Below are 25,246 nucleotides of genomic sequence, written 5' to 3'. Positions count from 1 at the left end.
TGCCTTGCATGCATGAGGCCCTGGGTTCAATTCCTCAGCACCACATAAGCAAAAAGGAAAAAACCGGAAGTGGCATTATGGCTCAAGTGGTAGAGCATTAGTCTTGAGCTGAAGAGCTGAGGGACAGCATCCAGGTCCAGAATTCAGGCCCAACGACTAGACCCCCCCCCCAAAAAAAAGTTGTATGATGAGGTTTCCATTTACCAAAGCAGTTTATGAACATAATACATCTTGAGCAATGTCACTCCTTTCAACGTTCTTACCCATACCTCCCAGCCTTCTCCAACCCCCATTTTTCATAATTATATAGGATATTCACTGAATTCTTAACTGGATTGTCCCCTTCCCATTCTCTTCATTAATCTACTCCTATCCCTTTAACCCTCCCTATGTGTTTTAAATACCTATTTCCTGACGTTTATTTTATTCAACTTTGCAAATCCTGTAATTCTATCATAATTCAGTCAATGCATTTGTATTAATTTGCATGCTGCCCAATGCATTTACTTATAAGTATATAAGCTAACTCTAGCTTCTGCATATAAGGAAAAACATGCATCCTTTCATTCTCTGGGCCTGACTTATTTACTTAACACAATTTTAAGGTCTACTTCTTTAGAAATGATACAATATCATTCTTTCTGATGGATGAGCAAAATTCCATTGTGCTGGTGAGGAAGTGGCCAAAAGGGAACCATAATACACCGTTGGTAGAATATAAACTTGTTCAATCACTTTGGAAAACAGTGTGGAGGTTCCTCAAATAATTAGACCTCGACAACCCTATCATCCAGCAATTCCACTCCTGAACATTTATCCAAAAGATTATCAACAGTAAAGCCAACAGCACAGCCAAGTTCATTAAAACAAGTATTCCCTACAGCCAAGGTATGAAATCAGCCTAGATGCTTCTCAATGGACAAATGGATCAATAAAATATGGCATATATACAGAATGAAATTTTACTCCCCTGGAAACATTTTCTAATTATTTTTTTACAGACAATCATTGCTTCCAATAAGCAAAAGGGCATTAGGAATAAATATATGCACAAAGTCAAATATAAAGATAAAAGAAACAAATGTATGATGCTGTCTGACTCAGCATCCAAAGTCATAAACAGTGAGCCAATGATGTTATGATGTCACTAGTCATGTGAGTGTTAGGTGGACAGTGAGAAGTTGACAAGGGAACTCATGGATTTTTGAAGCAAACACAAGGCTAAGATAGACACAAGAAATTACTGGTTATATACCTTAGCCATATAAAGTTACAATTCTGACCTTAAAAAGAGTTTCAATTCATGAATAAATACCTAAAGCACATAATAAATAATAAATATGAATTGCTATTTAATTTTGCTTTCTAGAAGTAATGATTTCATCAAAGGAAACCTGAGCTGATAAAGTGAAAGGCCATCAAATAGAGTCCTAACTAATTCTGTTATTAGCCACCAGTTTATATTTGGATGTGAGTTACATACCAATTACTTTTTTCTGATTATATATATTAGTAACCTTAAGGTCTTCTTGATTGCTAAGTCTTTTTAATTCATTCACTTATAAGTGTTTTTTGAATCATTTATTGTAGATACTGATTTAGGCAGAGATAAAACACATTTGTTCAATGCCAACAAGCAAGTCAACAAACAAGTAATTAAAATAACTACAGAAGCAATAAATGCCATCTGTACTGAACTGGAACTTGGGATGAAGAGAAGAATGTGACATTCGATAGCCAAAATGTCTTTCTGAGGCAGGGACATGGAGCTGCATCCTGAGATAGACAGAAGATGATCTTTCAAAGATGGAGGACAGGGTCTTCTGGGCAGAGGGAGAGCCTTGGTACCAGTGGAACCAAAGTGATCTAAATTCAGATCATAGCAAAAGAGAGAAGTGGTCAAAAATGAGGAAATGCAGCTTACATAGGTGTTCAATGGCCTGACTCAGTGGAATACAGAGGAAGCTTTTACATTCCTCTCCAATCTTTGATCAGATGATGTCAAATACCCCTTGTTTTCCTCTGAATGATATTTCAGGAAGAACTTAAACCTTTGCAGGTCATTTTTATATACTATGAGCCAGTCTAATAAAATTAAGTAGAAGATGAGAATTAGCCTTGTAATCCAGTTTAATGCTCTGTTCCCTCCCCTGAGGCTAATCCCTATGTGAAAATAAGCAGGTTCCTCCATACTGTTCCTCCACCTCCTCTTTCTTCCTCTTCTGGGTACCCCCTTTACAATGAAGCCTTGGGAGAGGAACACCTCTAATGTCGCTGTTCCTGCTGTGGTTGATGATTTCTGTGCTACAGACACTCAAGATCTGGCTTTCTCACATGGGAAGTGTGTGTGGGATCTTCACAAAGCCCAGAAAAAGATGCTCAAGTTATTGATGTAGACAATCTTGCAAAAACCATTTCAATCAATCCTGGCTTCCTGTACTTCAGTGTACCTACTGTACCTCCTGACTTCAACAAGTTAATTGATACCTGGTTTCCTTTCATGGTTTTACTTGCTCCATGGAAGGATGACCATCCTTTACCTACTAGCCATGGAGCTTTGATTTCTATAGTGGTCAAGCCTCTTCCCCTATTCTTACACTTTCTACATCCTGTTTTCAAGCAAGTACACAGTGAAGTATGAGGATGGGGTAATAACCCCACTGTATAAGCAAACATACAACCTGCCAGTGAGCTATCACTCACACCATCTTCATCCACTGCCAGTCTGTGTGAGAGTCTCTAGGAGCCTCACCCTCTCACTTGATTTAAAAAGGAATATAAAATAATGTTCAGTGTAACTTGAACCTATGTCTATAGCTTTCACAAATTAATCTCTCAATTATTCAGGACTGATTGTTGGTGGATGGTTGTGACCTCTAATATGCTCTCCCACAAAAGACAGCCAGGCTTTCTGCAAGACCCTACTCAGTACTGAAATGTATAATTTTCTTTGTACTAGAAATAATCTCTTCTAATACACAAAATAAATAAATAAATAGTAATCTCTTCTACTAAATAATCTAATAAGTAATCTCTTCTGATAAATATTCTAATAATCTCTTCTAATAAAATCTCTTCTCACTTTCTAATGGAGCTTCTTGTTTTTGTTTATAAGGAAAGAGAAAATTAAGGAAGCTAGATGCCTTCATTTCACACTATGTTAGAAAAGAATATAATAGGATTGAAAAGCTTTTCTTAATTAACCATAGTTAATACAGACAAAAATACAATAAGAAAAAAAATTAATGAAATAAAGAGAAAAACAATGCTAGAATTTATGGTCCTAAAAGCAAAAAGGAGATGGGGAAGAGAGAAACAGTAGGAAATCAAGGAGCCAAATTAAATCTTTCTCTGACATTTCATGATGATCAGTTGTTAAAATCATAAAACCATAAAGGAGCACATTATTGTATGGATAATGTATTATGTAGCAGTGCTCAGTGCATGGCACAAACCAATTCTGAGGCAGAGGAAACTTCAAGGAGATCTAAAGAGAATAATATTTAGAATGGTTCTATGATACTATTAACCATAGGGTGTTGGTGCACAAATATCCATTTCACATGCACATTTAACCAAATTTTAGTAGTAAAACATTCAAGCTCCAATCAGTCACCCATGTGGGCACCAAGTCCTGACTTTAGTGAATCTCCCAGGTGCAGAAGATCAGGGATATGGGCAAAGTGTCGCACCCTGCTCTCAAATATCATTCCTGTACAAGTGGCTTTGATTCCATTATGAATGAGAAGTGATCAATAAAACAGCTGAAGAAAAAAAAAGAAGCTAAAATTGGGAGGTCTGAAAAGCCTATGAACCTATTAATTTATTATAATAATTATAACAATAACAACAATAATATTATAACACATTATTAACCTAACAACCATGTTTTTTAATTTTTATTTTTTATTGTGAAAATACTGTACAGAGAGGTTACAATTACATGGGCAAGATAATGAGTACATTTCTTATCAAGCATTGTAGCCTCCTCCTTTGTTTCCCCTTCCTATCCCATCCTTCCATGCCCCCTCATCCAACCCTCCTCCCCACCCCCACCAAAGTTGTAATGTTTGTTTTTGACATAAGGACTTGTACGTCTCATTGTTGCAATGGGTCCACCTGTATCCCTATTTAAACGATGTGTTTTTCCCCTTCCCCTTCACAAATTATAACAACATCAAATACAGTGAAAGCAGGGGTTATACCATGGGGGAGGGACATACCAACAAAGAAATAATCTTATAAATGTGTTAGAAACAATCACATGAAAGAAAAAAAACATTTGAATACATATCTTAGGGTTCATTTCCCTAACATCAGCTTATCTGACCTTTTCTACTTGACTCAGACATATACTAGTTATTGCAAATAAGGGAAACCATGGGACCTATGTTTCTTTGGGACAACCATGGTTTTAATAATAACTTCTAAGAAGAAATACACATTAACCTGTTTTCTTGGATTATCATAAAGTGGTATGAGCGTGGTAGGGAAGATGGCTCAGTGGTAGAGTACTTGTCTTGCATGCATGAGGCCCAGGGTTCCATTCCTCAGCACCACATAAGCAGAAAAATCCAGAAGTGGCACCGTGGTTCAAGTGGTAGAGTACTAGCTTTGATCTGAAGAGCTCAGGGATAGCGCCAGGCCCAGAGTTCAGGTCCCATGATGAACATTTTTTTAAAAAATGGAATGAGCTTCATTTTTAGTAGTATAAATTTGTCATTTTGTCTTCATTACAGATATTGTTTATGTCATTCCCTCAGACTAAAATAATTCTCTTCTTGTTTGTCCTCAGTCCAACTCATCTTTTAGGGGAATTTTATAAAAAAAAAAGTCACTGTTTCTGTAACACATTTGTGACATGCATGTTATGTATCTATTGCTCAGATCCATGATTCAGTTCTATAGTAATCACCTTTCACACATATATGAGTATATATATGTAGCCATTCATATAATACAAAACCCTAGTGGATCCCCAGACTACAGATAGTACCAGACCCTATACAGCATGCTTTCTCATATATATATACATGCCCATGATGAAGCTTAACGTTTACATTAGGCATAAAGGTTAGCAGTAATAACCAATAACCAAACAGAACAACTAAGACACTAGGGAAACACGACAGCTCTCTCTAACTAAATAGAGAATTTGGGTCCCAACATGCAGTTCCCACAAGAGAGCAATGGGAGGGAAGGGATGGCAGGGGAAAAACAAAGGAGGAGGCAACACTGCTCAATAGGACATGTACTCATTACCCTATTCATGTAACTGTAACCCCTCTGTACAGTATCTTTACAATAAAAAACACATATGGAAAAAAAGCAAAAAGGTGAACAACCAGAGAAATACAGGAACTGAGAAGAGAAAAGAAAAAAAAACCAAACTTGCAAAGGCGGGAAAATGCGAAGACCCCTCCTGAACCAGCCAGCTCTGGCCCGGCCGGGCCGCCTGGGACAACACACGGACCACAGAACCCAGATGTAGAAAACTCCCTTGGCACTGGACCCTGACAGTGCAGACTGACATAGAGACCAGAGGCAAGGTGCTGTGGGGCCGGGCTGGAGCTTCCTCCACCACCCCGCTCAGCCCACGGTCATCGCAACACAGCGAGGTGGCGATGGACAGCACACAGATACAGCGATCTACTCCAGCCTACTGGACAGCTCCTAACCAGCTCCAGGATCAGTGAGTACCCCACGGGGGACACCCCTCCCCTGCCTCCGAACCACGCAGGCTCCAGCAGCCTGTGATGCGAGCCCCACTTGATGTGAGCCCCACTGCACAAGGGCTCCAGCAGCCCCATCCATGTGCCCCATGCGTGGGACCAAGCAGCCTCTGCCGCCAGTCCCTAAGTGGAACTGGGAATCCTGAGTAAGCTCCAGCAGCTGGAGGAGCGCCACCAGCCCGCTGGGAACTGACAAGCAAGTGCACCCCAATCGGGATCCCAAGCTGCTTAGGTCACCAGTACCGCCAAACACTTGAGGGCTTCAGCAGCAACCCAGGAAAGAACTCCAGTGAGAGCGAAGAAGAAATGGAGAACAAAAGATTAAATAAATGATGGTAGAATTAGCCAAAGTAATAAAAAGTTACAACAACAATTTCAAGAGTACAAAGAAGAAATACCAAAGGAATTCCAAGCCCTAAAATAAGAGATAGAGTCAAGAATAAACAGTATATACCTCTTTAAAAGATGAAATTAATACTTGAGAATCCATTGGAAACCACAAATAGATCAATCTCTGCAATGCAAACCACAATGGAAGGCATAGGTAACAGAATGAATGAAATACAAAATAGACTATTGGGAGCTAAAGATAAAACAGAGGAGCTGGAGAAGAAAGTCATAGATATGGAAAAAAAACACTCAGAAATTACAAAAGGGAAGTCCAAGAACTGGTGCACAATGCCAAGGAAATCTAATCTTTGTATAATTGGGATTGATAAAGGAGAGAAATACCAGAATGGAGGGACACAACATTTATTCAATAAGATTATCACAGAAAGTTTCCCCAGTCTTAAAAGAGAAGACCTCACCCACATAGAAGAAGCATGCAGAACCCCTAGAAGACAGGATCCTAGAAGAAACACTTCTAAATACATTGTAGTAAAGACACTAGACCTGAATTGCAAAGGGTTGATTTTTTTTAATTACAAAGGGTTGATTTTAAATGCTGTAAAATCAATTACAATGGAAAGAAAATTAGAATCACTTTGGACCTCTCCATACAAAACCTAAACACAAGGAAAGCCTGGAAAAGTACCATCCCAGCCTTGAAAACCAGTAACTGACAACCCAGACTGATATATCTAACAAAACTAGCATTTACATTAGCTGGAGAAACTAAAAATTTTAATAATAAAGAAAAATTAAAGGGATTCATGAACAAGAAGCCAGCACTACAAAAAAATAGTAAATGGAGGATTATAGCCCAAAGTAAATAATCAAGACCAGGGAACCACATCAGACAGAAATCTAATGGAGAGTTCACTTTATTAATATAAAATGCCCTTTTTTGTTTTTTCTAAGCCTCAAGGCTATAGTTAATGAAAGACAAGGAAAGAGAGGAATTGTTGCAGATTAGGTATGCTAAGGAGACAGGATAACTAATCAGGCTAGATTAGATTTTGTGATGGAAATAGAGCATTAGTGAAAAATGCTGGTATTAATAAAGCTAATGAACTAAAGCAATTTAGTTTAAAGCATTACATCTCTTGGTAATTATACTAAGGTTCTGTGGGTTTTCAGCCTTAGGAGATGCTGATAAATGAAATATTTTTGTAATTATTCTATAAATCTAAAATTATCTCAAAATACAAAGTCAAGGAACTGTGTTTCTCCAAAGTCCCTTAAGTAGGCTATAGGAAACCTTAGAGGTTTGAAGGGGTACAAACATGTCACAAATTTGAAATGTATTATGATATTGAAATTAGTTATCATGAGCCTTACATAAATCCTTTTACTCTCTTACTGTACATTCTTTAAGTACACCAATGCCTCAAACTTTGAACCAGTCCGTTAGTGGTCAGTGGCTTTTGTGTCTTGGCAGATACTCAATTAGTATCTGGGGACAATTTATCACAGCAAGTATATCTTCATGTTGTTGATATTTTGTATTTATTGAATTTGCCTTTTTATTGTTATCTTTTTTGTTATATTATATATTCTTTTCAAAACCATGTATCAATAGCTTCAAAGATTTGTAGGGGGATAAAATTTGAGACAGAAATGTTAATGAATTAGCTCAGAATTGCTAGTACATATGTAAACTGAGAAGAGTAATACATTAAAAGGAAAAATTACAAGAAGTATGTACTATTGAAAAGTTGAATTTTAATAATTTGTTGCATAAGAAAGTTGTCTGAGATGAAACTCTGTAAAGAGTAGCTGCAAGAACTATGATGTTTTCATTAGTGACATTTCCACAGAATGTTTTAGGACATATTTAGTAAACTAAGGGTATGGATAAAAAGAAAATATTACCACAGACTTGGTGTCCAGAAACCTAGACTTATTTGTGTAAATTTGGAAAATAAATTATAAAAGCCATAATTTGCTCACTAATAAAGTGGGGGTAATGAAATACTTAAATCACAGCAGTAGTGAAGATTAAAATAAATAATACTTAGAACAAATATGAATGTTTCAATATGCATCTTACAGGAAGAAATATTGTTATTGCTTTGGTTGTTATTATAATTGCATTATTGTGATATATTAGAAAAATTACCTGTAACAATGTGCATAAATAAAACACATTAAGCATGCAAAAAATAATAGAGTGAATAGCTTGTTGTAGGTGCTATAGTAGAAGGGGCACAGGATGTTTGCTTGCAAAGATGGTTAAATATGGAGAGGAGGCATTTCACAGTGTTGGGATGGGGGAGGTAGTGGAAGGAGACTGGTTTCAAATGGACCCAGGAGACTCATTATGAGAATGCTGGTTGTCATTCATCAGCTAGCTAATTTCACATGAGGAAACCAGAGAAGACTTTTAAAAAAGGACAATATGCTGTGATAAGTTATTTAAACCTATGATAAGCAAGGCATCAGTGGCTCACACTTGTAATCCTAGCTACATAAGAGGTTGAGTTCTGAAGATGGTGATTTGAAACCAGTCAGGACAGGAAAGCTCACGAGACTCTTATCTTCAATTAACCACTAAAAAATGTCAGAAGTGGAGCTATGGCTCAAGTGGTAATACATTACCATTGAGCAAAAGAGCTCAGGGACAGTGTCAAGGCCCTGAGTTCAAGCCCCAGAAGTGGCACCAAAAATAAATAAAGAAAGAAAAACCAGCTTATGAGTAGTTCGCTTCTAGTAGGTTCCATTTAACATTTTCAGAACATTCATTAACTGTGGACAACTAAAACCCTAGGAAGTAAAATCATGGATGAGAAGGGACTGCTGGAGTTCTACAGATTACAGTTTTTGGACTCACTTGCTAATTGAGTTATGTTCTACCAATAGGGGGAAGCAATAGCATAAGATAGGTGATAGTGTCAGGATGCCTTGGCAGTGGTCCAGCTGGGCCAGTCTTGGGAACTCTGGAGCTGGACATCTTGGTCAGCCACTACTTCATGGTGAGAGGAGGCCTACTAGGCACACCAAACCCCATGCTGGCCCTCATCTTCCTGACCCACTACCTCTCCTATCCCACTGAAGAACTAAGTCCCATTGTAGAAATCTTAAAAATTTATAAAGGGATATGGTGTGAATTCTATGGAGTATAATTTTGCATATGAATTATACTTGAAAAGTTTTGAAGCATTTTCAGAAAGAAGGTTAGTAAATTTCTGGTACATTGACAATTCCAATAATAATACAGATATTTTGTTAGGCATTTACAATAAAAAATAAAGTTATGTCATATGGTATATTGATTAATCATTAAGTATGCATGCCTGGTAATTTTAACAGAATTGTTCCTAAATGAAGAACAGGTTAATGTTTCTAATGTAGTGTTAAAAAGTGTATTTTGTGGAATTTTTCAGTTAACAAGTTCATAGAAAAAGTACATTCCATTGGCTAGGAATAATAAAGTGGTAGAATTAGAAGTTGAAACACACAGTATTTAACTAAAGTAGTAGAGTACTTTTGTGAGCTTTAAGCAAAATTCATTCATCACGTATACTATACCATCCCTAGGCTTAAACTCAATAAAGATTTAGATGTTGCCTTCTCCAAAAGTTAACTGAAACTAATATGACCCATTTTTAATACTGTAATTGTTAAGCTATGTGAAATTTTAGGTAATGTTACCATAGAAGACTCTAATTACTTTTTAAAAATCATTATAACAAGCCTTTATTATTTAATCACCCATAACTTATCCAAAGGATGATGACATGATTAGGAGGGTTATATTTTTCCTACTTCACTTCTCTGTGTAATCACTACTACAAAAAGGCCAAGCGTATCCATTTGGGAGCTCTTACAGTCACCCACAAATTTGTGGGAGTACATTCTGACAAATATGTCAATGGCCAGTGTGAAAGCCTCATCCAGGTACTGACACAAAACATGACCATCATCGTTAAGTAATAGGAAGCTTTACTGCCATGTCCCCTTTTCTGCAACACCTGCTGCACTGCTCCTTATGAAGATTTGAAGGGCATGGATGGGAGTAATATGTTATTAACAAGAGCTCTGTCAGCTATTATAACCCATTTTCCTCAATTATAGGATAGGTCTCGATTTGGTCAATGGGAAGCCCAGAGACAACAAACAAGCAGGGGTTTTTGAACCCACCATTGTTAAGGTGAAGAGCTTGAAATTTGCCACAGAAGCTGCAATTACTATTCTTCAAATTGATGACCTTATAAAATTACACCTGGAGAGCAAAGATGATAAACATGGAGGCTATCAGGATGCCGTTCACTCTGGAGCCCTGGATGACTGATCTCACTCCCCTTTATTTATAACAATGTTAGAGGCAGTGTCTTACAACTTACATATTAAAAATACAGCAAGCTGTCAACTTGGATTCTTGTGATTGGTTCCCTTCCTCATTTTGGTCCTTAGATTTTACATATTACAATTTACATTGAAAAAAATCAAGGTTCAAATATGGTTGTGAATACTATTAATCAGACCACCCTCTCTGAACACACATTGCTATTCCTATCCCACCTCCAATACACAGGGCTGCAACACCACGGCATTTGCCCATTCTCCCCAGTGTGTGTAGCAGGGTCACAAGGATCCTACAGCCAGATGCTCCAAGGGGGTGGCCCAAGGCTATAGCCCCTCCCTCAATGTTGACCTTCTCTGGGCATAATCCAAGTTCTTTAGCTATGGCAATAGAGATTGCTGCATAGGCTTCATTGATTTCAAATGCATCAACATCCTCCAGAGACCAGCCTGCTTTAAAGACAGCTTGCTTTATGGCTGGAATGGGTCCGGTTTCCATAATAGAAGGGTCCACACTTGCTTGTGATCAGGAAACAATCTGTGCTAAAGGTTTAAGACCACGTTTTTCAGCTTCTGACTTCTTCATAAGAACCACAGCTGCAGCACCATCGCCCATTCCTGAAGCATTAGCTGTGTTAATGGTCCCCGTGCCGTCTGTAAGGAAGTACGGCTTCGGCTTGGCCAGGGCTTCAAGGTTGCTCCCATGGTGAGGAAACTCGTCTGTTTTCACTTCAGTAATGCCTTTTCTAGAAGACTCAAGAACTGGTACAATCTCTTTGTCAAAATGGCCAGCTTTCTGTGCATGCTCTGTCATGTTCTGGGACAGCAGTGTGACCTTGTCCTGATCTTCTCTACTCGTCTACCATTGCTTGGCAACATTTTCAACTGTAATGTCCCTATGATAGTGGTGAAAGGCACATAGGACCATCGTGGAGAATGCTATCAGCCAGGGGCATCTCACCCATCCTGACTCCTGTTCTCAGGTGAGCCAGGTGAGGAGCCTTGCTCATGCTTTCCATGCCTCCGGCCACCACAATGCTGGAGTCACCTATCCGTATGGACTGGGCTGCCAGGCACACGGCTTTTTGGCCTGACCCACACACCATTTGGCAGCTCCACGCTGGAACAGGGTAGGGGACCCCTGCAGCCACACTGGCTTGCCGGGCAGGATTCTGCCCACATCCTGCGGCCAAGACATGACCGAATATGACCTCGGAACCTTCTCCAGAGCCACCGCGGCCCTTTTCAGGACTTCCTTGATGACGGTGGCGCCCAGGTTGTGGGCCGGCACCGCGGACAGGGCGCCATTGAAGGAGTTTATGACGGTCCACGCTGCCGCGATGATGACCACGGGGTCGGAGCCTACATTCATCCTGCCGCGCAAGCCTCTGACTCCAAGTGTAATAATTACTTTTTTAGTTAGAATAAATTGAGGATATTTTGGATGTCCGGTTAAAGTGCTTATCAAGGTCAAAAGCCTATGTGCTAACTTTTATGGTATGATCAGTGCCTGGCCCCTTACACAGTTTTCATTGCTTGTCATCAAAAGCAAATTAAATGTGTACTTTAGATGTTCTATAGTTACTTAGAATTTTGAGAATATAAACTCTTTTGAAAGAAATTTAATGTTTTCAAAAATTCATAAATCTTTTCAGTTCTTTTTTTTGATGACTTAAAGATCTTAGTCTTTTTATTGTGAAAATACTGTACAGAGGGGTTACAATTACATGGGCAAGATAATGAGTACATTTCTTATCAAGCATTGTAGCCTCCTCCTTTGTTTCTCCTTCCCATCCCTTCCCATCCACCCCCCCACCCTACCCAGTCTTCCACCAAAGTTGTAAAGTTCGCTATGACAACTTGTACTTCTCATTGTTGCAACGGGTCCACCTGTATCCTTATTTAAATGACTTGTTTTTCCCCTTCCCCTCCACAAATTATATCGACATCAAATACAGTGAAAGCAGGGGTTAAAAATACTGTGGGTCAGATAAGTTGATGTTAGGGAAATGAACCCTAAGATATGTATTCAAATGTTTTTTTTCTTTCATGTGATTGTTTCTAACACATTTATAAGATTATTTCTTTGTTGCTTTGTAGGTCCCTTCCCCAAGACTACAATCTTCTGTCTTTTGAGGAAAATGAACGGAGCAAATAAATGATATTTTTTTCAGAGACTTAAAGTGAAAGTGGTTGTATTTCATAGGAATAATGTATTTAAATATGCTATTCTTCCAAAATGGTCTGGCCCAGGAACCTAATCTCAACAGAGGCAGCTGAGAGCAGAATGAGAAAATCTGAAGGCTTGCTTCTCCCAGGGATAAAACCCTGGCAAGGCATTAGAGGGAGTGGAAGGAAGCCCCGGGAGCCCAGGAACCATATCAACCAGATGCCACTTTCCTGCTGAGTTGAGAGGATGGATCTTGTGTTGTTTCAACCACCAGATTCCCATCTTTCTTGTCACATTTCTGAGTATGTTTGCACCACATACTGCTTTACCTTTCTTTTTCCTCTAATACTAACTTTGAAACAATTATTTATTAGTATTTTTATCTGCTCCATTAGCAGTGTTTGAAACACTCTTCTTGAAATCATCATTCCATGTACCTTCTGACACATAAACCTGGTTTTCCTTGCATCTTGTGTAGATATTCCTTCCTTACTTACTGTCTTATACTTTTTCAGCTTTAAGACTAAGATCTTACCATGGGGAAGGGACATACAAATCTTTTCAGTTCTTTAGGTTATTTTACCAATTATGAGTGAAAGAAGGGTCAATATAGTTCCATAGAGTACTCAGTAGTATCCTAGTCATTTAGGAGAAAGATTCATCTAAATATGATGAAGAAGATGCAGTGAATTACGCATAAGTAGGATTTTATCATTTGATTCCTTTTAGTGGTTAAAGTCTAGTGTAGTGTGAAGACATGACAAGTTTGATGTAATAGTTTTACATCAAAAAAGTACTGAAAATACAGTTACCTATTCAAGCTCCAAACTATCTCCCAGATTTTTCTATTTTTTTCTCTTTTTTAAAAATGATTTTTATTGTGAAAATACTGTACGGAGGGGTTACAATTACATGAGCAAGGTAATGAGTACATTTCAGGCATGGTTGCCTACTCCTTTGTTTTTCCCCTATCACCCCTTCCCTTCCACCTCCACAACTACACTCTCCCCCACACTTAAATTGTAACTTTGTTTTTCAACATAATGTCTTGTACATCTCATTGTTACAATTAGTCAACCAGTATCCCTATCTAAACATTTTGTTTTTTTTTTCCTTCTCCTCCCCAAACAGGGGTTATACCATGGGGGGAGTGGAAAGACTTGGAAAAAATTATATTAAGTGAAGTAAGCCAGGCCCAAAGAAACATAGGCCCAAAGTCAAAAGCTATATACATATGACCAAATAAGATGATGTTAAGTGAAATTAACTCTAAGAAAGGGTCACAAGTGGTTTTTTCTTTCTTGCTATTGTTTCTAACTTATTTATAAGGTACCATGTGATTTTTTTTGTTGCTTTGTATGTTCCTCCCCCAGAATTTCTTAAGATACTTCATATCAACTGTGAGTATAACAGAAGATAGCACCATCTTGTCAAATTGAACAGATGACAAGAAATGAAGCATGGCTTTCCCTGTCAACTGTACCTCACATCCACACACACAAATCCCACTGGCAATCTTGTCTCAGAAAGGAGTCTGGCTGGATCTGTGTTTGGTCACACTGATGTGGCCTAATTCTGGATAACTGGAAATGAGGAGAGAGCACAAGCAGCTGTATCCTCGATGTAGTTTTATCCAGAATCTGACATCAGCTAATCTGTCATCCACCACCAAGAACACCTTTCCACTACAAAGTGGCTTTGCACATTCATGGTCTTCTACTTAGGAAGCTTATTCAGTGGTTCTTATTTCTTCTGCCAAACCCACTTCATTGTAGAGCACTAGAAGACTATCCTCCATTGAGGACAAACCTCAACAGTTACACAGTGAACACTGAAGAAGCCAGATGTCTTACTTACAATATGTGGCCCTTGAGTTTTTCATCACCATTAGAATTGGCAAGAGCTGGATTTTATTTTTATAGGACCTGGAGATAGGGTAGCCTGTTTTACCTGTGATGGAAGGCTGAGTCACTGAGAATCAAAGGATGAGGTTATGTCAGGACAATGCTTATTTTTGGAAAATTCTCTGGAAATACTGAAGTTTAGTATTTCAAATCTGAGCATGCAGATGCATGCAGCTTTAATGCATACATTTATCTGCTGTCCACAGCTAGTGCTCCCAGCTAACAAAGCAGATTGCAAGAGCAGGTTTTCATTACATGTATTGCAATGATGATATCAAATGCTTTTGTTGTGATGGTAGTTTGAGGTGTTAGGAATCTGGAGATGATACATGATGAACTATGCCAAATGGTTTCCAAGGCTTGAGTTCTTGATCTGTATGAAAGGGTGAGAGTTTGTTATTGAGATTCAATCTAGGTATCTTCATCTTCTGAAACATTTGTTATAAACTTTGGATACAGCTGGAGAAGAAATTGTTCATTTTGGAGTTGGAGAAAGTTTTTCAGAAGATTCAATCATGATGAACATGCCTGTGCTTAAAGCTGCTTTGAAAAGAAAAGCTGATTTGAACAAGAAGCCTGGTGAAACAAACAATTCAAAATAAAATCCTCATCACTGGGGAGAACTAAGAATAATTAATGATATTTTGTTAGTACTTCCTAATGCTAAAGATGAAAAAGAGGAGAGGAGAAGGAAAGGCAAAGTAAAGATGACATCAGATGACTTGTTATTGATTTGGAACTGTTTCAAAAATTGACATGTATTCTTCCTATCCTGGAAAATTGTATAAAAGCTACAGTCATAAATTAATAGGAACATGATAGTATTAAACAAGCAAACCCATGGATAACCTTTACAAGCAACTGATATGGTTGATACCATTTTAGTTAAAGGAAATACTGCAGCCAAATCTTAGAAAACTGTTCGTAAGAAATTCACTGCATTGTAGGAGAACTTATTCATGAAGTATATTTCTACACATGCTGTTTCAGGCATGTTACTGGAAGAGGAACTGAGGAGATTGTAAAGAGAAAGAACTTATCAAGGGTGTATGAACAGAAAAGCCTCTAGGTGTTCATCGCTTGTGAGCATCTCTTAGTATGCCAGGAATGTGCCCCTTCCCTAAGAAAATGCTCCATTTGCAGGGGTAGAATCAAGGGCATTGTTTGGATATTTCTCTCACAAAGAAAAGTAGCCAGGATAAAATGTTGAATTTTGGAAGCCATCTGAAACAAACAAAAAAAGGAGTGATTCTTTAGTTAATGATACGTTGCTCTAATGTGTTAATAATCTTTTTTTTTTTTTTTTTTTTACTAAAACTAGCATACCATCCTTAATCTGTCTGTAGTTGCAAGGGCAGATTGATGTTACATGAGCTAGGTTAGGATGCATATAACTATAGGAGGTATTGAAGGAATGTCAGTGCCCATTAAATGCTACTTGAAGAGTGGTTCTCTATGAGAGCTCTGAGTACAGTGGAATAAGAATCGGAGTTCATAAATCATGGTGTCAAATTCTCTTTGGTACTTCTTTTCATTATGGATATGTAAGGATTTTCCTGTTACTTATAAACAAGATCTCCCCTAGTTTGTGAGAAACATTTTAACAAAGTGCTTTGGAATATTATAAAATGCAAAAAGAAAAGATTAGAAGACTGAAGATGAAATCCTTCCTTCCTTCCTTCCTTCCTTCTTCCTTCCTTTCTTCTTTATTTTGTTCTGTCTGTTCCTATTGTGCAGCCACAGAAGTGGCAATTCACTTCAGCAGCAACAGTTATCCTTTAATATCATTAACTTTCAGCACTCACACAATCAGCCTCACTGCATTTCTCAGAAGTATTGGCAGCAGACACATACACCAAAGCCTGAGATTCCCTTCTACAGCACTCTTTATCCACCCTTTGTTTCCCCTGCCTCAAGAAAGGAAGCTTCTTTCTGAAATTGTTTTATCTGGATGACCTCATATTATAATTCTGACAGTCAATCCTTAGATGCTTATGTACACCATTGCCAGTGATAAGATCATGGTGTAGAATTTTTTTCATTGTTGAGAAATTTTTTATTATTATTTTTTAATTAAGTTTTTTTTGTTTGAAAATACTGTACAGAGGGGTTACAATTACATGAGCAAGGTAATGAGTACATTTCCTATCAAGCATTGTTGCCTCCTCCTTAGTTTCTCCTATCATCCCTTCTCCCCGGTCCTGGCGCCAAAATTGTAAAGTTAATTATTTGACATAATGTCTTGTACATCTCATTGTTGCAATGGGTCCAGCTATATTCATATTCTTTGTGTAAATTTATTGTCTTCATTTGTGTCAGCTGATATGGCTATTAACACCATATGTAAGATCAGGAAACATACTCAAAGAAAACATATTAGAAATAATTTTAACTTTCTAGTAACCTTGAGTGTTATACCACAGTCCATGTCAGTTAAAAACGTTTGTCATGCACTGACATCACATTTTAATAAAATATTACCTGTAAGAAAATGTTATGGAAAATCAAAAACCAGATAGATTCTGCGCTTGACCTTTAGTGTAGCAGTGGCACCAAAAACTTGGGTGAGATATATTTTTATTTATTTTAATAGACATATTGAAGTACATTACCATGTACCTTCTGGAGAGCTTACAAAAATCAATGAACTCAGAATTTCTAAAGAAAACAAGAAGTTCTGTGGCAGTGCTGAGAGAATATTTTTGTTATAAAGCTAAATGATAGACACTGCTTAAAAACAAACACAAAACACAGCTGTACAACAGAAATTGAATTTTCAGATTTGAACATTCTTTGTGAAAATCAGAGTACCAAGGGAAAAGAGTACCTGTTAGTGTTCCCTCACTGTGACAAATACTTGATAGAAGATGGTTTCAGAAGCTGCAGTTGACAGTTGGTAGGCTTACTGTGCTACTTTGGGTCTGAGTCAAAACCATCTTGATACAGGACTCTACTTCATGGCAGCCAAGAGAAGGGTGCTCATTTCATGGTCTCCAGATAGGCGAGACAAGGACAGGAAGGAACAAGGATTATGTATGTCATTCAAAGACATGCTCCCTGTGACCCACTTAATTCAATCAGGCTCCACCTCCTAGCTTCCATTATCTCCCAATAATGTTAGCATATTATGGCTTGATCAAAGCATTAATCTATTAATTAGATCAGAGACTTCATGATTTAATCACCTCTCAATGATTAAATCACTAGTTAGGCACCAAGTTTTCAATAGAAGAGTCTTTTGAGAACATTTCATATTCACATCATACCAGAATAGATCCTGGATCCCTAAAATGAGGATGTCTGGGTAGTATCAGTAGAAAGTGAAAATCTCTTCTCCTTATCCATCTGAGTATTTCTTTTGCTTGAGGACCATGTAATAACCACCAGAAGCAGATGTTTTGCAGAGGACATAATATTAAGGCATCTTATTAACAAAAGACTTATTACATAAAATTATTATATTTAATCCACTAGCGAAGATTAATTTTCTGGTAGATAGGACAATACCTGACAAAGCAGGAGATTAGTTTTAATTTTAAAAGCTTGCAAACTTTTTATATTTTAGTTTGATAAAAGTTTGATTATGTGTGTGAATGAATGCTAAGATTATTAGGCCAAAAAGGATGAAATTCAATATAGATTTGCATCTAGTTTATTGATATGGGTACATATCAAGAATGTATTTAATGTGAGATTAAGTTGTCAAAAACTCCCTAGCCCATAAAAATTATCAGAGAAATGTAAATATTGGAGAGGATTACGATGTGCATTATTACACTGATTACATCTAAGAAAAACCAGGACAATCTTTTCAAATAAAGATGTATCAACTTCCTCAAAAATTGGATACAGCTGCTGAGGTGGTCACTGAAAAATTAAAACTCTTTTTTAGTAGGAATGATATAATCCATGAAGGAATAGGGACCTTAGGTCTTAAGGTCACATAACCCCTATGCAATCAATTGATATGTCTGCCTGTGTTGCTAATATTGTATGGCCTTTAATGATGTTTTAAATTTTCAAATAGCCCATGGCAGAATAAAAGATCCCATCCCAAGAAGGAAAGGATTCAGTAACTTCAGACAGAAGCAAAAATGTAATAAAAATTTTGACCTTAAAGATTTTGGCAGTGGTTAATGTGTTATAGTGGTCTTAGGTATGAAAAAGATGATAAAATAGCATTTTATCATAACAAAAAAATCATAAAGTGTGGGAGGTAGCATTCTTATTTGAGTCATGATATGGAAAATCACAAACTCTTCACTGTTTGGAATCCAGATCTACTTGCAAAAAAATATACTGCTGTACTGTCATATGCAACAGCCCTGGATGTTACTTCAACTGGTCCCTAAATGGACTATAGACCAACAATGTGTCAGAGTAATTGTATTGGGGAAAAATTGCCTAGAGTATTTAGAACTAGACACTCTTACTGAATTTACATGAGGTTTCACAGGGTACAGTGTCACTGTGATCCATTGGCCAGAATGAAAGCTTACATAATCAGAGACAAGTAGAATGTTAGCCAAAGACTAATTAGTGACACGTGGAGTTTTATCCCAAAGAGATGATAGGGAATTATATCATTTTTGAATTAACTGTTGCTTCTAGGACAATTTTTTTTTCACCCTGCGATTTCTCAAATTATGAGCTACATCTTCCAAAAGTATGAGCTTCCTAGATACATTGTGGTCGAGATCCAAATTTATTCTGTTATGGCTTCCACTTGAGACTGAATCCCCACTCCTACACTGTGATATTCCTCATAACCCTCTGTTCCAAACAGGGCAAGTTTCAAGATTTACCATTTCCATGTCTCTCAGAATCCTGTATCTTAATCTTAGTAGTACATGTGATTAAAATGACTAAACAAGTTAATTAGACTTCCTTTCATGACTAGCATTGATCTGTCCTTCTCTTCCTACCCTAGTTACTTGAAAACCATGTGATAATGGCTCATATAATCTCATTCATAGCCTATCCTGCTCTACTTTTTCTATGTCAGCTATTGATTTGTCTAGCTGTGGCAGTCTCCACAGAAAAACCAATTGAAATCCTTGAAACAGTCTAGAGATATGAAGAATAATGTAATCAATCTAAAAAGCATTCTAGGGCAGGAGGCATAGATCAGTTGATAGAGCTCTAGCCATTGAGCAAAAGTGTCAGGTACTGAGTTTGAATCCTGTTCTCAGACCAAAAAAAATAAAAATAAAAATAAAAAGTATTTTAAAACATCTAAGACATGTCATATATTACATTATTTGCTATTCTACTAAACAGAACAAACATTATGCACCATGGTTCCAATAACAAAAGTAGGTTTTAATAAGTTGAAAAAATCTTAATAAATTAAAAGTTTTAATAAAATTAACTAGATCTTAATCAGTTTGAGAGGTGGGTTCCAGATCATACTGTTGGCAAATCTCCTCACCTTCTGCCCTGTTAAAACTTCAATTCATTGAAAAAAGTAACTTGTATACACACACACACACACACACACACACACACACATACACGCACATACCCACACAGTGCAACATATGATAACATACTTGTATGGGGTTGAGATTAATGTAGATGTTGAGTCATATAAATTTGAATCCCAGTTCTAGTTTTTCTAATTCCTAACTGTGTGGTCTTAAAAGAAAGCTTTCATTTTCTGTTTCTGAAACAGAAAATTCGATTTTTTTGTGATTAAAATCTGTACCTGTTATAAGGTTATTTATGAAGATTAATATACTGAATTAAAGTTAATGAACTGGGTCTCAAGAATTCAACAATATCTCTTTCTTTCAACTTTTCTAATAGACCATGAACTCAAGCTACATTCACACATCTTCAGCTCTGAAGAATAATGTAACATGATTTTTAATATGTGGCAGTTATCAAATTATATTTATTGCAAAAATAACTTTATTGCATGAAGTTGATGACTAAAAAAGCTCCAGAAAGCTTTTTCTAAGAAAGCATTATAAGGCATCAGAAGATGAATTGCACTCCAGGCTAGACAATCTCCTGTGAGGAGGAAAGAAGTTGGTGCAAGCTCATCTCCTTCCACAGAAGATATTCTCCTCCACTGAAGATGCTAACTTAAATCTCAGTACACTTGAGATGAATCCAAAGTAAATTTCTGTGTTTACATCAGTCAAAAACTTAATTCCTTATTTATACAAGGAGTACTCCAGAAGGACAGCTGCTAAAGTTTCAAAGAACTTTTTGGTTCATAATCAAGTGTGTCTTTACTGGGTATACTTAATTTTTTGGTTGAAAGTTTTCCTTTTTCCTTCTTTTGGTTATCTTTAATACATATATTCCCTTCACATTTCCACATACATTTGTATATGAAAAAAGTCCTACTTTCATTTTAATTTGGATAATTACTGTTTTCCTGAGTCTCCTAATCCATAGTATTTATCTTGGTATTTTGAAATTTATTTACTAATTTTAAAGATAGACTCTGTCTCTGTCTCCTACAATTTCCCTTTGTTTTGCTTTTTTTATTTTTGCCAGTCCTTGGGCTTGAACTCAGGGCCTGGGTACTGTCCCTTATATTTTTGCTTAAAGCTAGCGCTCTACCACATGAGTCACAGCACCACTTCTGGCTTTTTCTGTGTATGTGGTACTGAGGAATTGACCCCAGGGCTTCATGAATGCTAGGCAAGCACTCTACCACTAAGCCACATTCCCAGCCCATGTCTCACATTATATATATATACACATTTTATATATATATATAATGTATATATGTATATATATGTATATATACATGTATATGCATATGTATATATACATGTATATATACATATGCATATACATGTATATATACATGTATATATACATATACATATATATAATTTTATTGTTAAGATGTACAGAGAGGTTACAGTTACATGAGTAAGGCAATGAGTACATTACTTGTCCATCATTGTTACCCCTTCCCTTCCTTCTTGTTTTCCCAGTATCCCTTCCCTCCCCCACCTCCCACACTCCTAACACCCCCCCCTTGCCTCCCAAATGTGTAAAGTTCATTTTCAATATACTGTCCTGTGGGTATCCTTGTTACAAAGGATCACCCTGTGTCCATGTTTCCGCATTTTGTTATTCCCCTTCCGCTTCCCAGATTAGACAAATGTATATACAAGATGCAGGGTACCAAAATCAAGTACAGTGACAACAGAGGATATGCCATAGAGGAAAGAATATACAAAGGAAACAACAAATAAAATCACAAGGTACATTTAAAACAATAACAATAAAGACAGTCCTCTTGTGTCCCTATCTTCAGGTTCATTTGACTTAGCATCATCTTATATGGTCATTAGTACATGTTTTCTGAGCTTTCCAGCTCATCTGATAAAATTATACTATATGTATACTAATTATTGCAAATAAGGGAAACCATGGGACCTAAATTTTTTTGGGACTGGGTAACTTCACTTAATATGATTTTTTCCCAACTCTTTCCATTTCCGAACAAATGGGGCGGTGTCATTCTTTCTGATGGAGGCATAGAATTCATATGTGTGTGTGTGTGTGTGTGTGTGTATGTGTGTGTATGTATAAACACACATATATATGCCATATTTTCTTGATCCACTCATCTATTGCGGGGCATCTGGGTTGGTTCCATATCTTAGCTATGGTGAATAATGCTGTGATAAACATCGTTGTGCTGGTAGCTTTAGTATGGCCTGGTTTGTGATGATCATTTGGGTAAATTCCCAGCAGTGGGATTGCTAGGTCATAGGGGAGCTTTATGTGGAGTCTTTTTTTCTATTTTTCTATGTTTTTTTTTAATTGTAAAAATAGTGTACAGAGGGGTTACAGTTACATGAGTAAGGTAATGAGTACATTTCCTATCGAGCATTGATTGTTACCTCCTAGTTTGTTTTTTCCCTACCATCCCTTTCCTCCCCACCTCCCCAACTTCTTCCCCCCAAAGTTGTAAAGTTCATTTTCAACATAGTCTTGTATATCTCATTGTTACAATGCATTAACCTGTATCCTTATTTCAGCATTTTGTTATTTCCCTTCCCCTCCTTAAGTTAGAAAAATGTATATACAAGATGCAGGGCACTGAAGTCAAATACAGTGAAAATAGAGATTATACCGAGGGGGGAGAACATACAAGAGAAACAAAAAGATCGCGTAGTACATTTTAAATGCGTTAAAATCAATGATAAAAGTAGCTGATCAAGATTTCTGAAAAAGATGGTTATTTCTTGATTAGGTAGACTGACTAGGTTTGTTTGTAGATGAATCCTAGTAGTATCATTAAATATTTTTGTGGACTGATTAATTTACTGAAATGTAAAGTTTTCATATTCTTTGTTAAGGCAAAGCTTTGTCTTCTATAGTAAGAGAAGAAGGTGAGGATCTTAATAGACATTCAGCATGAAGTCAGTTAACTCAATTCTGATCTGCTTTGTTGCTTCCATTTGTCCATCACTTGTTTAACTTTCAAGTTTTTGTTTGTGTTTTCTGTGTGTTTTCACTCTCTTGTGCAATATCTTTTAAAATATTGTTTTGTTTGTTTGTTTGTGTTTGGGTCCAGTCATGGGGCCTGAACTCTGGGCCTGGGCGCTGTCCCGCAGCTCTTCAGCTCAAAGCTAGCACTCTACCACTTGAGCCACAGCGCCACTTCCGGCTTTTTTGTTTGCTTATGTGGTGCTGAGGAATCTAACCCAGGGCCTCTTGCATGCAAGGCAAATGCTCTACCACTGAGCCACCTTCCCAGCCCTTAAAATATTGTTTTAAGAACCCTTATTATAGTTTTTAGTTGTATTTGGGAAACATGAGAATTGATGTTTTCTTGCCTTCACACCATTTGTTATATGAACTTCTGTTTCCATAGACATGCCTAAATCTCCTTACATAGACATTTAATATACTTTCATGCTTACAGATACTCTTTAAATAGATATACACAATCATCTTACAGTGATTCTTATCATACATTATAAGGGAAAATTGTCGACTTTTTCTTATATTTTATATGTATAATGATTATGCTTTATATTTCTCTCAGCACTGACTATATATGTAGATAGATAGAGCATTTTTAGATTTTAATTTTAGATATTATCATTTTTCAGGATTACAGAGAAAACACCAAGCAGTTCACTTTTTAAAACAGAATTAAATACAGCATTATTTGGGGGGGGGGCAAACAAGCAAATTGATCAAACTCTTAATATTTATATTTGTACTTGTAATGTAATTTTATTATTTTATAAGGTAATTTTATTGTCTGAGACACAAATTGGTGAGAACAGTTGATGCCTTTGAGATTAAACAAGGAAACTAGTTTCATATACCATTATGTGGAATTCAAATTATACTAGCAATTTGGCATTTGGTTCGTCAAGTGTTCCCCACTGTGTTAGTTTTATACTTAGTGACTGAGACAATCAGGAAGACTTTTTTTTGCCTATTGTGGGGCTTGAATTCAGGGCTTGGGTGCTGTTCCTGAACTCTTTTTGCTCAAGGCTAGCACTCTACTACTTTAAGCCACAGCTCCACTTCTGGCTTTTGAGTAGTTAATTAGAGGTGAGAGACTATGGGAATTTTTCTGCTTAGACTGGTTTTGAATCATGATCCTCAGTTCTCAGCCTCTTGAGTTACTAGGATTATAGGCATGAATCACTGGTGCCCAGCTTCAGAAGACTTAAAAATCTTTTTCCTATTGGGATTTTACTTCTTTTTGATAGGCTGCAATAAGCAGTATTTGATATGAGATTGCTATTGTAACAGCTGTCTTTAATAAATCTTCTTAAAATTTAAACATAATAAAAGGCTATAATAAATAAGTGGGCTAAAGACTTAAAGAGAAACTTCTCTGAAGAGGAAAGAAGGATGGCCAATAGACACATGAAGGAATGCTCAACCTCCCTACCCATAAAAGAAATGCAAATCAAAACAACATTGAGATTCCACCTCACCCCAGTAAGAATGGCTAGAATCAAGAACATTTCTAATAACAACAGATGCTGGAGGGGATGCGGACAGAAGGGAACCTTACTGCATTGTTGGTGGAAGTGTAAACTTGTTCAACCACTTTAGAAAGCAGTATGGAGGTTCCTCAAAACACTCCACATACAGGTCCCCTATGACCCAGCAATCCCAGTTTTGGGCATTTACCTGAATGATCACAAACAAGACCATACTAAAGCTACAAGCACAACTATGTTTATTGTAGAATTATTTACCATAGCTAGGATATGGAACCAAGCCAGATGCCCCTCAGTAGATGAATGGATCAAGAAAATGTGGTATATATACACAATGGAATTCTATGCCTCCATCAGAAACAATGACATTGCCCCATTTGTTAGGAAATGGGAAGACTTGGAAAAAATTATATTAAGTGAAGTAAGCCAGGTCCAAAGAAACATAAGTCCCATACTTTCCCTTATTTTCAATAACTAGTATATGTCTGAGACAAGCAGAAATGGTCACATAAGTTGATGTTAGGTGAAATGAACCCCAGGTTTTTCTTTCTTGCTATTGTTTCTAACATATTTAGAAGATGATTTCTTTGTTGCTTTGTATGTCCCTCCCCCATGGTATAACCCCTGTTTTTACTGTATTTGATGTTGGTATAATTTGTGGAGGGAAGGGAAAAAACAAATAGTTTAAATAGGGATACAGGTGGACGCATTGCAACAATGAGATATACAAGATGTTATGTCGAAAAATGAACTTTACAACTTTGGCTGGGAGTGGGGGGAGGAAGGGTGCAGATGGGAAAGGCT

The 25,246-nt window shown here is 37.1% G+C and overlaps 2 pseudogenes; one reads left to right on the top strand and one right to left on the bottom strand.

The window, feature by feature from the left end:
• Positions 1-10,590: 10,590 nt before the first annotated feature.
• LOC105992559 lies at positions 10,591-11,790 on the bottom strand (annotated as a pseudogene).
• A 2,156-nt stretch (positions 11,791-13,946) lies between these two features.
• On the top strand, positions 13,947-15,702 carry LOC105992558 (annotated as a pseudogene).
• The last annotated feature ends 9,544 nt before the right edge of the window (positions 15,703-25,246 follow it).

This window comes from Dipodomys ordii, unplaced genomic scaffold (genome assembly GCF_000151885.1).
Source record: "Dipodomys ordii isolate 6190 unplaced genomic scaffold, Dord_2.0 Scaffold85, whole genome shotgun sequence".
NCBI lineage: Eukaryota > Metazoa > Chordata > Mammalia > Rodentia > Heteromyidae > Dipodomys > Dipodomys ordii.
The sequence above is the reverse complement of the archived record's forward strand: the minus strand, read 5'-3'. Positions and strand labels throughout refer to the sequence as shown.